Source organism: Schistocerca cancellata, chromosome 5, assembly GCF_023864275.1.
Source record: "Schistocerca cancellata isolate TAMUIC-IGC-003103 chromosome 5, iqSchCanc2.1, whole genome shotgun sequence".
Lineage (NCBI taxonomy): Eukaryota > Metazoa > Arthropoda > Insecta > Orthoptera > Acrididae > Schistocerca > Schistocerca cancellata.
In genome coordinates this window covers 93,838,983-93,855,571 of record NC_064630.1, presented here as the reverse complement: position 1 = coordinate 93,855,571, position 16,589 = coordinate 93,838,983, and the positions used below count along the sequence as shown (strand labels likewise).

The following is a 16,589-nucleotide window of genomic DNA, read 5'->3' as shown; positions in this document are numbered from 1 at the left end:
TCGGGACCTTTGCCTTTCGCGGGCAAGTGCTCTACCAACTGAGTTACCCAAGAACGACTCACGCCCCGTCCTCACAGCTTTACTTCTGCCAGTACCTCGTCTCCTACCTTCCAGACTTAACAGAAGCTCTTCTGCGATGGTTCACAGAAGAGCTTCTGAAGGTAGGAGACGAGGTACTGGCAGAAGTAAAGCTGTGAGGACGGTTCACAGAAGAGCTTCTGTTAAGTCTGGAAGGTAGGAGACGAGGTACTGGCAGAAGTAAAGCTGAGAGGACGGGGCGTGAGTCGTGCTTGGGTAGCTCAGTTGGTAGAGCATTTGCCCGCGAAATGCAAAGGTCCCGAGTTCGAGTCTCGGTCCGGCACACAGTTTTAATCTGCCAGGAAGTTTCAAATGTCAACTTGCTAAGCATACTTTACTAATACCGAAAGATGCTCTGCAAGTTCCACAATACCATCTTGACAACGTAGGTGTGTGTCTGCTCAGCACTTCTACAGGAAGAAAAAACACTGGATATTTACTATATGTGAGATGAAAGGAGTTTTATAAATAAGTATTAACAACATTTTGAGAATTTCTCATAATGACGAATGACGAATTGGAAGCTTTGGTAGCCAACAGAAGAAACGCTCCATAAGTCGCTCTTTGACTTGGACGGAAGTTCATAGAGTGAAAGAAGGGATAAAATAAAGGGACTCCTCCTTTGGCATAGGTGCCAACACTCAGCAGTTTCTGAGAAAATGAGAGACAAAATTTCGACGCGACTGTGTGTCTTCTTGCAGATGTTTGCAGGAAATGTGTTAGTTGCGCAGCTGTTAAGACCGCAGGCTCGAATTTTTGTGACCCCTGTTGAAAACTAACTTTTGCTTTTTTCTTTTTTTGTTGATGTTGTGCAAATATGTGATATGAATATTTTTTGTGACATCGTGAAATACAGTGGAATTATTGACAAAAGAAGTGAGTATTTCAAAATTCCAAAATGAAATTTACACTCTGCAGCCGATTGTGCGCTCATATGAAACTTCCTGCCAGCTTAAAACTGTGTGCTGCGCCAGTACTCGATCTCAATACCTGCGCCTTTCGCAGCCAAGTGCTCTCTACCAACAGAGCTACCCAACACGACGGGCAACCCCTCCTCATAGCTTTACTTCCGCCAGTATGCCGTCTCCTACCTTCCAAACTTCAAGAAGTACTTCATGCCTTACTAAAAATAGATTTTATCAGCATAAATGCTTTATATCTTTATGTTATTAACAGTAATTGCAAATGAAAAACATATAAATTCAAATATTTAAATTTCCTTATACAATGGGTTGTTCGTATATGAAATCAGAACACTGACATGTTCATTAGTAGTAATTCCGTTAAAGCGTATGCCGCTCTGTTAGCATTGCAACGTATGCTTTTACCGACAGGTGAAGAACTGTATTCGTTGATTACGGAAGTACTATGTTCTCGTCCGCATAGCTAACGGCAATCATAAGTAGGAGTGATGCAATTAAAATACACGCCTTGATCCACCACCATCAGTTGGAAGCTCCAACTTTCGAGAAAATTCTTCGATAAGCACAGTGGTTTGCAGTGAAATCATTCGCCAAGTCGCGAAGTATTTACAAACGTTAACGGGGTTTTTTCCGCCAACGATATTCACATTAAAAAATGTGACTGCGGTATATGTGTCTTCACACATCGCTCGCGATGCTCCCAATTTTTATGCCTCGAATGTTTTTGTGATAGATATGATCATGGGGAATGCACTGGTTCTCTTGGTGTATAAAAGTAAAAACGGAACCAAAAACTGAAATATTAGAATTTGTATGTTTTTCATTTTCAATTACTGTTAATGATTTAAGATGATACAAGTTTTCTCATGATTAAATACATTTTAAGAAGATTTGAAAGACTTATTTCTTTTGTCAGTGATTCCATTATATTTCACGATATCACATAAAATATTGATTTGTCATACATCGAAAACAACAAGAGATAAAGACAAAAATCGTAAGATCGGTTTTGAACACGGGACGTAATCATTCGGACCTGTGCTCTTAGCCACTACGCTACCGTCCCACTTACTACGGCGCTGCCTAGTAGACTATCAAATTGACTCCGAAACTTTAACCGTCATTTTCTCGGAAACTATTGAGTGCTGGCAGAATAGACATCCTCCACTGTCACACTTCTTTCGCCCTGCGAAGTTTCGCCTGCGTCAGAGAGCGACCTATGGAGGGTTCCCCTTGTAAACCAATCTGTAGCGTTATTGACTCTGAAAACTTGTAAGATGATGAAGCAAGAGAGGCACTTCAAGAAGGTGTAAGTAATAAATTGCTAGAGACAAACGTCTGCGAAGACACTATGCAAGATCAATGGCAATTCCTCTTTAGGAATTTGCTATAACAGAATAGGTTGCAAAAGCAGAGATCTACTGAAAGACAATTAAGGACCGAAGTACTGGTGGAACGGATATGTAGGGAATTAAAAAAGTTAAACATGAAATACAGTTTCATTCTGCATAGATCGGATTAGAAGAGAACGTCAGTGGTCATTTTTTTCATATCAGGAGGTGGAAATACAAACAACTTCCACTCAGTCTCCTCGATAGTTACGACACATTCGACAACAAGGAAGCAGTATGTATCTTAACTATTTGGTTATAGTAACGATGGGTCCACAGAAATATAAAATATAAAGTCCAAGTAATGACAAAAGATGTAGCGCTATATACATTGATACACTCGAATTGTAAAGCAGCTGGTCCTGATGAAAAACTGCCCAATTCCCCACAACTAATATCTATCAACTGTATCAAACAGGCTACTAATCATTCAACTGTATAGTTCACATTTCGGGAAAAAATTGCCGCTGTCAGTGTTAACTGCGCAGAATTCGGAATCAAGCAGGGAAGACCGGGGAAGGTTTATGCACGGGGCACGTTACCCAAACTACTTTTGTCGGGAACCAGAGCGTTACCGTAAATAGAAGATTAGTTCTGCCGTCTCCTGAGAGCTCTAACAAACTTTACGGCACCAGCTGAATAAACGTCTTAGCGCGAAAAACATATCTACACTCCTGGAAATGGAAAAAAGAACACATTGGCACCGGTGTGTCAGACCCACCATACTTGCTCCGGACACTGCGAGAGGGCTGTACAAGCAATGATCACACGCACGGCACAGTGGACACACCAGGAACCGCGGTGTTGGCCGTCGAATGGCGCTAGCTGCGCAGCATTTGTGCACCGCCGCCGTCAGTGTCAGCCAATTTGCCGTGGCATACGGAGCTCCATCGCAGTCTTTAACACTGGTAGCATGCAGCGACAGCGTGGACGTGAACCGTATGTGCAGTTGACGGACTTTGAGCGAGGGCGTATAGTGGGCATGCGGGAGGCCGGGTGGACGTACCGCCGAATTGCTCAACACGTGGGGCGTGAGGTCTCCACAGTACATCGATGTTGTCGCCAGTGGTCGGCGGAAGGTGCACGTGCCCGTCGACCTGGGACCGGACCGCAGCGACGCACGGATGCACGCCAAGACCGTAGGATCCTACGCAGTGCCGTAGGGGACCGCACCGCCACTTCCCAGCAAATTAGGGACACTGTTGCTCCTGGGGTATCGGCGAGGACCATTCGCAACCGTCTCCATGAAGCTGGGCTACGGTCCCGCACACCGTTAGGCCGTCTTCCGCTCACGCCCCAACATCGTGCAGTCCGCCTCCAGTGGTGTCGCGACAGGCGTGAATGGAGGGACGAATGGAGACGTGTCGTCTTCAGCGATGAGAGTCGCTTCTGCCTTGGTGCCAATGATGGTCGTATGCGTGTTTGGTGCCGTGCAGGTGAGCGCCACAAACAGGACTGCATACGACCGAGGCACACAGGGCCAACACCCGGCATCATGGTGTGGGGAGCGATCTCCTACACTGGCCGTACACCACTGGTGATCGTCGAGGGGACACTGAATAGTGCACGGTACATCCAAACCGCCATCGAACCCATCGTTCTACCATTCCTAGACCGGCAAGGGAACTTGCTGTTCCAACAGGACAATGCACGTCCGCATGTATCCCGTGCCACCCAACGTGCTCTAGAAGATGTAAGTCAACTACCCTGGCCAGCAAGATCTCCGGATCTGTCCCCCATTGAGCATGTTTGGGACTGGATGAAGCGTCGTCTCACGCGGTCTGCACGTCCAGCACGAACGCTGGTCCAACTGAGGCGCCAGGTGGAAATGGCATGGCAAGCCTTTCCACAGGACTACATCCAGCATCTCTACGATCGTCTCCATGGGAGAATAGCAGCCTGCATTGCTGCGAAAGGTGGATATACACTGTACTAGTGCCGACATTGTGCATGCTCTGTTGCCTGTGTCTATGTGCCTGTGGTTCTGTCAGTGTGATCATGTGATGTATCTGACCCCAGGAATGTGTCAATAAAGTTTCCCCTTCCTGGGACAATGAATTCACGATGTTCTTATTTCAATTTCCAGGAGTGTATAGTTTTGTGGAAGGTGAGAAAATTTTGTTACTCAAATATCGAAGCTCCTAGGGAAGATAGCTTTTGGAATTCAGACTAGATAAATATATGTTCGTTTACAGGAGATTATTCTACTTTACAAGGAACATTCCTGTAATCTGAAAGCCTGAAATTTACAACTGTAGTTTCGAAACTAATTCAAACATGGCGATGCGGTACACTTACGTGGTAATGTTGGAGCACATTTTTGTATTGCCGTCCTATCTGATACCCCAGCCTAGGAAACTTTAAGAGAACAGATGTTGGAAACGCAGTCTGAAAAGGAAGGCACAGAAGAATAAAGGGGTTGAAGCCTATTTGAACCTAATGAATCCAAAGCAGAAATAATTAACTGGGTTAGAAAAAGGACTGATGTAAGTGCAAGAAATCGCTAAAAGCAAGAACATGGGAAAATGTGGATCGGGCTACTTCCGATGTCATCATTAGTGTTCTACCCAATGTCAGGTTTTGACTTGATGACTCTCCATCCTCTACTGTCCACCGTCACTCTCTTCGGGTCTGCGTAATTTCCGCTTCCCTTTATGTCGTCTATCATAGCATATCTCCTCTTTTGTCTAAACCTCGTCTCACAAACTAGCCCATCCAAAGCGTCTGTTAGCAAGCAATGACCCATTCAGTTCTTCTTCCCTTCTCTTAAAACCTGCAGCAGTCTGATGAAGAGGATGAAAACTGCCTTTGTATTTACTGCCTGAAATGACACAACCAGTCAAAAAGAAACCAAGAATGGGTCGAGAGCAGTATATGAAAAAGGTGGACTCACAATGAATGTGCCACAGGAAAAAAATTATTTTTGTCTGAACTAAAAGCAAATTGGACAATGATGATGAATAGGCCTTTAATTAACATTTAAACTTCTGTGTTGGACGTGTTATTCTAATTGGTGAGAGGTCGCAAAAAAAAAAAATGTTTACTGCCAGTAACATTTTTGTATTTTCCTACGTTAAATGATATAAGCAAGCCTGTAATTTTGTTTACTGCGAATAAAACTTAGTTTGAAAATTTTAGTGGTATGCTTTGTTTACTCATTATTGTTTTCTGTGAAATATGTATAAGTGCCCCATAGGTGTGTAAATTTGCCCCATATCCGGGGCACGTTTACACACTCGACTTAAGCTTATGTAAAATTGTTTTGCACTCTTAAATGTAATTCGAGTTATAAATATACATATACCAAGTTATACTTTAGTAACCATTTTATAGGACTAAACAGTTTTCAACGCGATATACCTCACCAGAAAAGAATTCTGACAAGAAGTCTTTATAAATGTGCCGTGGCCTTCCCCACCAGTTACAAGGGCTGACTCAACAAGAACTAACACTTCAGTCCCACAGCACATTTACTGACCACACACACAAGTGGTGAACTGCACTTCTTCGAAGAGTGTGTTCCTATTTGAACATACATAGTACGTTCTGGCCAAATACTGTGGTCTGTGAATAAATAAGTCCCAGAAGATTCCACATATTAAAAATGTTGAATCAAAATTAGAGTCGACAGGAACTGAAATGCAGATCTGCACTTCGTCAGGCAGCGATTATAACCACTAGAATTACAACCACTAGACCGAGGTGTACAATGAACTGAGTGGAGCAATATAATGTATGAAAAAAAAAATCTTCCTCTAAAATATAATGATCAATGTTGGGATGTGCTTCATACATATACATCAATAAAAGTTTTGTGTCACCTTTTTATTTCGAAATTCATGGTACAGAGAATAAAAATTGGCTATGAGGCTTTGGTATATATTCATTTGCAAAGTGTCAAGACCACAAAATTAAAAAAAAAAGACATTTGTATAACGATAAAATCGAGTGTTTTGATAGGGGTTTTCCACTGCACTCCAGAGCAACGTCAGTAAATCATGAAACGCCCACTTTCTCGGATTCAGGCTTGAATCTATCGCGATTTAGCACTGATGAACTCATCAAGGCAGCTCTGATCCATATCATCCCACATTCCAATAGCAATTCTGTGTAAGTCGCGCAGAGTATGTGGGCGTTTTCGACGTCCAAAAACAGCTCGTTTCAGTCGATCCCACTGGCACTCTACTCTGGTGATCCTAGCATGCAGAAGGAACATGGGCACAAGAGGAGGAGGATATTAGTGTTTTAACGTCCCGTCGACAACGAGGTCATTAGAGACGGAGCGCAAGCTCGGGTGAGGGAAGGATGGGGAAGGAAATCGGCCGTGCCCTTTCAAAGGAACCATCCCAGAATTTGCCTGAAGCGATTTAGGGAAATCACGGAAAACCTAAATCAGGATGGCCGGAGACGGGATTGAACCGTCATCCTCCCGAATGCGAGTCCAGTGTGCTAACCACTGCGCCACCTAACACACTGAGCACACTAGATATCTTGCATCAAGATGAAATTGTCAGCAAAATGTTGGCGATATGGTCACAGTGTTGATTTCAGAATCTCGTCCCTGTACCATAACGACCTTGAGTAGTCTACAGTGTCCCTATGTAATGACACCCAGAACATCAATCCACTATCACTTTATGGCACATTTGGCATGCTGTGTTGGAGGGTTGTCCCTAAACATTTTGCTCCCACAGAACACATTGCCCCCCCCCCCCCCCCAACATGTTGCCCCCCAACCCAAACACGTTGCCCCCCAACCAAAACACGTTGCCCCCCCCCATCCCAAACATGTTGCCTCCTCATCCCAAACACGTTGCCTCCTCATCCCAAACACGTTGCCCCCTCATCCCAAACGTGTTGCCCCCTCATCCCAAACACGCTGCCCCCAAACAAGTTTCCTCCAAACACGTTGCCTCAAAACACATTGTCTGCAAACAGATCCGAGTTTCGTCCATCAGTAGAAACTGACGCCAATTCTTTGGTGTCTATTCTGCACAATTTCTTGACCATATGTAGTGGTGATTTGGTTTACGACGTGGTACTCGCCATGGTCGTCGGAAATGGAGATTTGCATCATGCAGTCATCTCCTAACCATTTGATGCGAGACATGATGTCCTGTATGTGTCGCACGCAGTTTTGGAGGTTCATGGGTGCTTTCACTTAAAGGAATTGGATATCGATCGTTCTGTGCAGCTGTCGAACGTGGGCGCCCTGTGTGGTGAAAGTTCTCAACTACAACCGATTCCATGTCCGCGCCACATCATTTTGACTCCAGTGCACATGTCGAGCAATCTCCTGACTGGCAAGCTTTCTGAGTGAATGTGGTGATGCGGACCTGATCACTGGTTGTAATTGTCCCTCGTGGCATGATAGATATTCACTCTACTGTTCCACAGACGTCTCTATTGTGTCCCTGCCTGTAGGTAGCGCTCATGATAAATGTGTGTGCGTTCACAGGCAACGTCATGGTGTCCATTCTGAAACAGTCACAATACCGACACACGTGTGATGTATGTATGAAAAGACTTTTGACCTAGTAAACGCTTGAAGTTGGTCGAGATTCTCTACGACAAGCAACTGAGATACGAACACTATATAAAATAGTACGCCAAACGTATGAATATTTCGTCCATTCTATGTCTGTTGATAAATACAAATAAAATTGCTTTCTGCGTCAATCACTTATTTATTTTGCTACTAAATGAAATAAAATAAATAATTCCATAAACTTCCTTTATTCGACATTTACAAGCGAGATGACAAGTATGTCCTCCAAATTTACAGGAACAAATCACCACAGACATAAACGTACATGCTTCCTCCTGCCACCCCAAAACGCAAAAGTAAGCAGCATACCGCTCAGTGATTCACAGAGCTCTAAAAATAATGCGAATCTCAATAATAAAAAAAGAATCATAAAACAAACAGATGCAATTAATAGCTATAAACCCACGCTAAAAGACAATTTAGTTAAAATAAAAAAGGAAATGAACGAAATATCCATAAAGAACCAGGCAGGTAAACTAACAACATGCATACCTTTCCTCGGTAACACATCCCAAAAAATTATGAATGTCTTGCAACGACACAAAATAAGAATTGCATACCACACAAACAATTGAGTTTGCCACAGTCTACCTCATAACCTAAAAACAGTCAAGATAAATTTTCATCACCTGGCATATAAAAATCATATGTACACTACTGGCCATTAAATTTGCTACACCAAGAAGAAATGCAGATGATAAACGGGTATTCATTGGACAGATATATTATACTAGAACTGAAATGTGATTACATTTTCACGCAATTTGGGTGCATAGATCCTGAGAAATCAGTACCCAGAACAACCACCTCTGGTCGTAATAACGACATTGATACGCCTGGGCCGGCCGCGGTGGTCTAGCGGTTCTAGGCGCGCAGTCCGCAACCGCTCGGCTGCTACGGTCGCAGGTTCGAATCCTGCCTCGGGCATGGATGTGTGTGATGTCCTTAGGTTAATTAGGTTTAAGTAGTTCTAAGTTCTAGGGGACTGATGACCACAGATGTTAAGTCCCATAGTGCTCAGAGCCATCTGAACCATTTGATACGCCTGGGCATTGTGTCAGACAGTGATTGGATGGCGTGCACAGGTACAGCTGCCCATGCAGCTTCAACACGATACCACAGTTCATCAAGAGTAGTGACTGGCGTATTGTGACGAGCCAGTTGCTCGGCCACCATTGACCTCACGTTTTGGAGAATGTGCTGGCCAGGGCAGCAGTCGAACATTTTCTGTATCTAGAAAGGCTCGTACAGGACCTGCAACATGCGGTTGTGCATTATCCTGCTGAAATGTAGGGTTTCGCAGGGATCGAATGAAGGGTAGAGAGCCGGGTCGTAACACATCTGAAATGAACGTTCCAAGTGCCGTCAATGCGAACAAGAGGTGGCCGAGACGTGTAACCAATGGCACCCCATACCATCACGCCGGGTGATACGCCAGTATGGCGATGACGAATACATGCTTCCAATGTGCGTTCACCGCGATGTCGCCAAACACGGATGCGACCATCATGATGCTGTAAACAGAACCTGGATTCATCCGAAAAAATGACGTTTTGCCATTCTTGGACCCAGGTTCGTCGTTGAGTGCACCATTGCAGGCGCTCCTGTCTGTGATGCAGCGTCGAGGGTAACCGCACCCAAGGTCTCCGAGCTGATAGTCCGTGCTGCTGCAAACGTCGTCGAACTGTTCGTGCAGATGGTTGTTGTCTTGCAAACATCCCCATCAGTCGACTCAGGGATCGAGACGTGGCTGCACGATCCGTTACAGCCATGGGGGTAAGATGCCTGTAATTTCGACTGCTAGTGATACGAGGCCGTTGGAATCCAGCACGACGTTCCGTATTACCCTCCTGAACCCATAGACTCCATATTCTGCTAACAGTCATTGGATCTAGAGCAACGCGAGCAGCAATGTCGCGATACGATAAACCGCAATCGCGATAGGCTACAATCCGACCTTTATCAAAGTCTGAAACGTGATGGTACGCATTTCTCTTCCTTACACAAGGCATCACAACAACGTTTGACCAGGCAACGCCGGTCAACTGCTGTCTGTGTACAAGAAATTGGTTGGAAACTTTCCTCATGTCAGCACGTTGTAGGTGTCGCCACCGGCGCCAACCTTGTGTGAATGCTCTGAAAAGCTAATCATTTGCATATCACAGCATCTTCTTCCTGTCGGTTAAATTTCGTGTCTGTAGCACGTCATCTTCGTGGTGTAGCAATTTTAATGGCCAGTAGTGTAGTAAATGTCCAACTCAGTAGATAGGTAAAACAGGTCGCAACTTCAACACCAGATTCAAAGAACACACCAACGCCTTCCGATACAACATCGATACAAATCTCCAATAGTATTTCATATTAAAGATACAGAGCAACTTTAAGATATTAGACACACTGAACAAGAGACACAGGATGCCTCTGTATGAAGAAATAGAAATACATACCCACAGAAAGAAACTCGGGGAAATCTTCTCAATTACAGTAATGAAAATGAACATATGGCACTGATGGCCGGGAATCCCCATCTGGGCAAATTCGGCCGCTAAGGCGAAAGTCTTCTCAGTTGGCGCCACATTGGGGAGCTTGCGTATCGTTCATGATGAAATGATAATGAGGACAACACGACACCCAAACCCCGAGCAGAGAAAATCTCCAACACGTCCGGGAATCGAACTCGCGTCCACTGTATGGCAGTCAGACGTGCTGATTACTCAGCCAAGGCGGCGGACTCGACAGTAATGCAACAGATTCAATCAAATTTTTTAAAAGCTTTGATAAAGTGTCTAAAGCACTATCATAATTTACAATTTCAGTGCATCCCACTTTATGTAATCATTCACATACATTTACGAACAAGTTCAAACTACTATATATATATATATATATATATATATATATATATATATATATATATATATATATATGTATGATCTGTTGTAACCTTTTTTTACATATCAGCATTTGAAATAATAATTGAATTGTACGCATCTCCATATTCTGTTGCAGTCCACACATGTTTTTAAAATGCAAGGAAAACATGTTTTTTTTAATGTAGGAATAACGATCCTTTAGAATAAGTGAATTGTGCACATATTCATTTTCTGCTGCAGCCAATTCATACTTCTAAAATAAAAGAAAAAGATATATTTATATATAACCATTTAATAGAACAATTGAATGGCGATGTAGAGTAACTAATAACCAAGCTCCAACTATTGCACCCTTCAATTATCTTTACATCCAGTGTAAGCAAGCATATCTGAACATCTCTGTAGTGATACTGTAAACATAATGTAAAGTGGAGAGGACGTACAAGTAGCACTATGCAGAGTTTTTACCATTCTGCTACTCCTATAAGCAGAATTGACGTTTTCTTAACTTTGAAAAGTTAGTTTCCTAAAATACAATTTTTATCATCAGAAAAAGACGCAACATAACCTACACTGCCTACGTTGCTGTAAAAAGGCGTCTGTGCTCTTCACTAACACCAGCTATGTAACCAAACAATTATCCATATGAAGATGATGGTGTGAACCAGCAAAAAGCGTAGTGGCCAAATAAATGAGAAACGTGTTTTATTAGTGTGTAAAACATTTGGTGTGATTAACGGTTGACATAGTTGGCTACACGGAACTTCCTATCGAATGAGCAGTCTGTCATGTACTTTCACCAGTGCGCCCCACTGACGATATTCTCAACGAAGCCGTATACGATTCTAAACTGGGAGTGAAAGTCAACCGAAATGTCAGTATTATCTGGCGTACTTGATACTCTACGACCTCATTGAAAGCTCCCATGAGGAGCTCAGTCGAATGTGGGTTAAAAAAGTATAGATGGCACCAATATCAGTGCTATACAAACTAAGCCAACAGCTTTTTGGGAAGATAAGCACCTTAACACCGATCAGTCACCGAACAACAAAAGCACAATATATGTCAACCGAAGTACTTCAGAAGCATGATAACAGATGTTCTTGAGGATGAAAGAGAGATTAGACGTGGCATTATGAGCTCCAGATATACCCCCTCAAATAAAAGCTAATCGTTCCTTGATAAGAATCCGAATTTGACACTAAGACAATGGGTGATGAAATGCCACACGTGTTAAGCAATACTGTATCGCGCAGGGACTTTGGTTTCTAAAATTTTCCATTCGCAAGAGACATTAAAGGCCTCGGAAGTACGGGATATCCTACTTAAACAAGGAGGTAAATAATAACAGATTTGGGCAGATATGTAAAATCTCATTTTGTCTTTAACGGATATTAATGCTAATAAGCTATGAAATGATGTTTTAAATAAATATTCTCACATTGGAGCTAATGTCGATAGTAAGCTGCTTCAACGGTCATCGGTGGACATGAATAAAGCTAACTATATATGAGCTTCTCCGCTACTGAATCCCATCTTTGTTTAACGAGAATGTAGAAGTACATCAATGACGTTTCCATAAAAATAAACAAATTATTTACGTCGAACTAATTACCACCAGAAATCAACAACATGGACTTCCGTTGATCATTCTCAACTAATAAAACAGAAAAAAAGAGGCGTTAATAATTGGAGATTATTTTCTTAATCGTGTACAATAATAAAGCCTTTATAGCTCTATCTTTAATAGGTGTCTTATCACGAAGAAGAAAACAATTACTAAAATCATTAGAACATTCATTACAACTAAACCAGCAACACATACGAAACGTTCTCACACGTTTCTTTTACCATATTTTCACGTGTTCCTCCTATGAGAATCTTCTCGTCTTGTCTTTAACAGCTGTTTCCTTCAATTTGAGAATATCTTTCCTTCCATTTTCTTCGTTTCGGTAGCATAATCTTTTAACTCTGTGCAAAACTACCGTTACTAAACAAATATCTATTTCGTCTGTGCCTGTATAACATTCATTTTGTGACAGACTGAAGTTTTTTTTTTTTTTTTCATCTGGCATAGCTCCCTGTTCTCAGAGAAATTCTCATAATCTACATCTCTGATTATTGCCTGTTGAGCTAGTAAGTTTCTGCCTTTATACTATTCTTTGTTTGGATCTTATTAGATTCCAGATACTCGAGGATGGTTGTGCGACAAATCTGCTGACACCATTGTAAATCTCACATATGAATAATCATAATAAAAGAGAGAGAAAAGGACGCTTACAGAGAAGAACATATAGTATTTCCTTTTCTCAATGAATATGCGAATGGGATGTTGCAGTAAACACCTTATATTGCTTCCAAGAAAATCAATGACTCGCTACATTTTCAAATCTCGTATAATTCCTTTACCCAGTTTCATTTTTAGTGTAATTTGGATTTTACCGAGTCCATTTCCTGTTTGTAAAAATGTGAACTTTCACGGCAGGAAATATCACAATTAATAAAATGTTCCGGGCTTTATGCCTTGTTCGGATGGATTTCACATTAAAACCCAATGCTTCGTCCATATCTAGGAAGGACGTTTTCAAGGGGGATCGCAGCTTCTTTGAGTGTCTCATTCACACCCTGACTCGCTACTGACTGCAACAAAATTCTGTTTAGATGCGTTCCCACGCAATGGCGGGATGCCACATATCTGGAATACCCGAGTGCAATTTATCCGTAATTGGTTGCCAACGTCCGCTGTTGCTGTCACCCCTTGGTGGAAGACTGGTACGCATTTGCTCCAGCACCGGTATCCAGATGTCATTCGAATTCACGCCCTCCTCCTTCGCACTGGTAACAATCTTCACGGCGTCTCTGTGTAGCCTTTCATGGTATCTGCTTGTGGGTTCCGGTACAGTCCCATCAAAATGGTTGTGGTGGACTTCTGACTACAAAGCATGTTCTGCAACAGCTGATGTGTCAGTCAGTCTCCTTCCTTCCACAATTGTCCTTGTGCTCTCATAGTCGTTTTTTGACAGTTCTTTTTGGGCTACACGAAGTTGTATAAATTCCTGCTTTTTCCAGCGGTTTGAAATCATTCTTGGCCCAAGTGAAGTGATTCGTATCACTCTGGTGAGGTCCTGTGTTTTCAAGATTTTTCTTATACGGTCAGTAACGCCTATAATCAAAGATAGGAAAACTTTCGATTTCACAGGCGGTTGCTATGATTTTTGGGCGGCGATCTTAACGCTCTTTTTACCTGAGCGTATAAATAACCAACCATTCTTGAGCAATGCATTGGTGAGATTTTTTAACTCCGCATCAGGTAGCTCTGGTTCGCGGATGTTCCTTGCTCTACCCGCCAAGGTTTTTATGATGCCATGCTTTTGTTATTGGTGGTGGTTCTAACCCCAGTGTAGGCAACGGTCTGTGTCCGTGGGTGTTCGGTAAACTGCGTGGCCGAAGCTACCATCTTCCTTCTTGAAAACTAGCAGATCATGAAAATTTAATCTTCCGCCTGCCGCCTCCTCCATGGTAAAAAGAATCTTCGGATCAGTCCCGTTGAGATGCTTGAGAAAACGAGCTGGTTCCTCTCTGCCATGTCTCCACAATATTTCTACATCTACATCTACATGGTTACTCTGCAATTCACACTTAAGTGCCTGGCAGAGGGTTCATCGAACAATTTTCATATTACTTCTCTACCATTCCACTCTCGAATGGGGCGTGGAAAAAAGGAACACTAAAATCTTTCCATTCGATCCCTGATTTCTCTTATTTTATTATTATGATCATTTCTCCCTTCGTAGATGGGTGTCAACAAAATATTTTCGCATTCGGAAGAGAAAGTTGGTGATTGAAATTTCGTAAATAGGTCTCGCCGCAAAGAAATCCGCCTTGTTTCAGTGACTGCCACACCAACTCGCGTATCATATCAGTGACTCTCTCACCCCTATTTCGCGGTAACACGAAATGAGCTGCCCTTCTTTGCACTTTTTCGATGTCCTTCGTCAACCTCACCTAGTAACGATCCGACACCTCGCAGCAATATTCCAGTAGACGACTGACAAGCGTAATGTAGATGTCTCTTTAGTGGGTTTGTCGCATCTTCTAAGTGTTCTGCCAACAAAGCGTAGTCTAGTCTTTGTTTCGCCTTCCCCACATTATTATTTATGTGGTCTTTCCAATTTAAGTTACTCGTAATTGTAATTCCAAGGTATTTAGTCGAATTGACAGCCCTTAGATTTGTGCGATCTATCGTATACTCAAAATTTATCGGATTTCTTTTAGTGCTCATGTGGATGACCTCGCACTTTTCTTTGTTTAGTGCCAATTGACAGTTTTCGCACCATACAGAAATTCTCCCTGGATCATTTTGTAATTGGAGTTGATCGTCTGGTGATTTTACTAGACGGTAAATTACAGCGTCATCTGCAAACAATCTAAGGGGGCTGCTCAGATTATCACCTAGATCATTTATATAAATTAGGAACAGCAGAGGGCCCATGACACTACCTTGCGAAACGCCAGATATCACTTCTGTTCTACTCGATGATTTACCGTCTATCACTAAGAACTGTGACCTCTCTGAGAGGAAATCACGAATCCAGTCACACAACTGAGACGATACTCCATATGCATGCAATGTGATTAATAGTCGCTTGCGAGGAACGGTATCAAAAGCCTTCTGGAAATCTAGGAATATGGAATCGGTCTGAGATCCCTTGTCGACAGCACTCATTACTTCATGGGAATAAAGAGCTAGCTGTGTTGCACAAGAACGATATTTTGTAAATCCGTGGTGGTTATGTATCAATAAGTCACTTTCCTTCACGGTGATTCCTATCATTCATGTAGCGAAACCAGATATTCGGTTTGTAGTTGGCAGTTTCCAGTGACTGCTTCTTAGTGCCTACTCCTCGAACTTTTCATTAAGAAATTCGCTTTACTGGGCTTAAGAGGCTCTTCACGGCTACGCTTTCAGTCTGTTCATAGAACTCATCGTTCTCGCTTCCCGCGCCCGGGTTCCCGGATTCTATTCCCGGCGGGGTCAGGGATTTTCTCTGCCTCGTGATGACTGGGTGTTGTGTGATGTCCTTAGGTTAGTTAGGTTTAAGTAGTTCTAAGTTCTAGGGGACTGATGACCATAGATGTTAAGTCCCATAGTGCTCAGAACCATTTGAACCAAGAACTCATCATTCCGTTTGAATTAAGTGCTCGTGAGGCAATAGTTAAAATTGTCTGCGGTATCGGGAGGAAAAATTCGAAACAGGTGCTGCAGTACCTCACCCATCGAAACCGTAGTAAACAGAGATGTCACGTCAAAACTTAATTATATGTCATCGGGCTAGACCATTATGCCATTTAATTTTCTGATGAAAAATGGCGAGTTCTTGGTATAGGATTCCGATCGGCGCACATACTATGGCAACAATATTGTCAAGAACTTGGCAATCGAATACTTGGGCGGACCAATGGCACACACTGTAGGTCTTAGTGGCACATGTGTGTCCACCTTCGGCAATCCAAGACTAGGTGCTAGCGCTGCTGAATTGGACAGACTTTTCTCAACGCTTTGTTCGATAGAGGACTTCTTTGTCAACCGCGTAACAGTTCTAACAACTCTGTAAGTGAGGTCTTTACTCAGCTTCCTACATGCCTGCAAATTTAATAAGTCTTTAATCTTGCTATGATAGTCGGTCACACTCAAAACGTCCATCGCATTTCTCTTGTCCGGGGCGAGAGTGATAATACTATCGCCCTCATTCGATCGTTTCGAGGTATTCTTCTC

General features: G+C 42.8%; 1 non-coding gene across 1 annotated transcript; it reads left to right on the top strand.

Annotated features, from left to right (window-relative positions):
• The first annotated feature begins 287 nt into the window (after positions 1-287).
• On the top strand, positions 288-362 carry Trnar-gcg (transfer RNA arginine (anticodon GCG)). The gene has a single exon. It is a non-coding gene; the product is annotated as a tRNA-Arg (tRNA).
• The last annotated feature ends 16,227 nt before the right edge of the window (positions 363-16,589 follow it).